Raw genomic sequence first — 989 nt, 5'->3', positions numbered from 1 at the left:
TGGCCACACCGGGGGCTGCCGTGGCGTTGACGATTGTCTGTGGATGGAATATGAGCAGCAATTGCAGACCCGTCGAGAGCTGTAGTGGACAAGGAAGCACCTAACATGACCTTTTGGCGACTCTCTTCACGGCGTATATCGGAGAAAGCTTCACGAATTATTGGAAGAGGTTTTGAATTCAAAATTCGTGAGCGAGTCTGGTCAAACTCAGATTTGAGGTTGAGAAGAAATTTGAAGGTGCGTTTCTATTCTATGATTTGGCGAAATATGACAGAGTCTTCGGGACACTGCCAAGGGTACACCTCGAATAGATCTAGTTGTTGCCAATACCGAGTAAGAGTATTGAAGTATTGGGTGACAGAGAAATCACCTTGACGAAAGTCATGAAGAATGGTCTCGACAGCAAATAGTTCGCTTGTATTGTCTGCACTAGAATAGGTTTCACGGGCAGCATCCCAGATTTCCTTAGCCGTGCCATAGAGAAGAAAATTTTCGCCAATATCAAGTGTCATCGAGTTAACAAGCCAGACCATAACCATATTATTCTCGGATTTCCAAGTCTTGTATGACGGATTTGTCATCATCGGAGCTGGAGCATCACCAGTGAGGTAGTCATCTTTGCCTTTGCCGCATACAAGCATCATGACTGACTGATCTGGCCGGTGAGTTTGTGGCTGGGGATGAGGACAAAATTATTGTCTGAATTGTTGGGCAATGGAGACCCAGCCGCGGAGTGGTGGTTCGAAGTGACATCACTAGTGGAGGCGGAGTTGCAGGCATGGCCGTATTTAGTCATTGAGCGCGGAGTCATTGAGCACGGCTGGAACTGGTTGTGCTCGGTCGCAGAAGAAGAGTCAGCGCGGGAGATCGCGGGAGAAGCAGTATCGCAGATTGAGGAAGAGCGCGGTCAGTTGGAGAAGCAGTATCTGGAGATCCCGATCACGGGAGAAGCCTGACGCGACGCCGGAGAAGTAGTCGGCGCGGGATAT

The 989-nt window shown here is 49.1% G+C and overlaps 1 protein-coding gene across 2 annotated transcripts in view; it reads left to right on the top strand.

Moving 5' to 3' along the window:
- LOC110032696 (beta-galactosidase 2-like) overlaps positions 1-989 on the top strand; it is a 35,213-nt gene that overhangs the window by 31,069 nt on the left and 3,155 nt on the right. The gene's annotated exons all lie outside the window — the stretch shown is intronic.

The sequence above is a fragment of the Phalaenopsis equestris genome, unplaced genomic scaffold, assembly GCF_001263595.1.
Source record: "Phalaenopsis equestris unplaced genomic scaffold, ASM126359v1 Scaffold001009, whole genome shotgun sequence".
Classification (NCBI taxonomy): domain Eukaryota; kingdom Viridiplantae; phylum Streptophyta; class Magnoliopsida; order Asparagales; family Orchidaceae; genus Phalaenopsis; species Phalaenopsis equestris.
The sequence above is the reverse complement of the archived record's forward strand: the minus strand, read 5'-3'. Positions and strand labels throughout refer to the sequence as shown.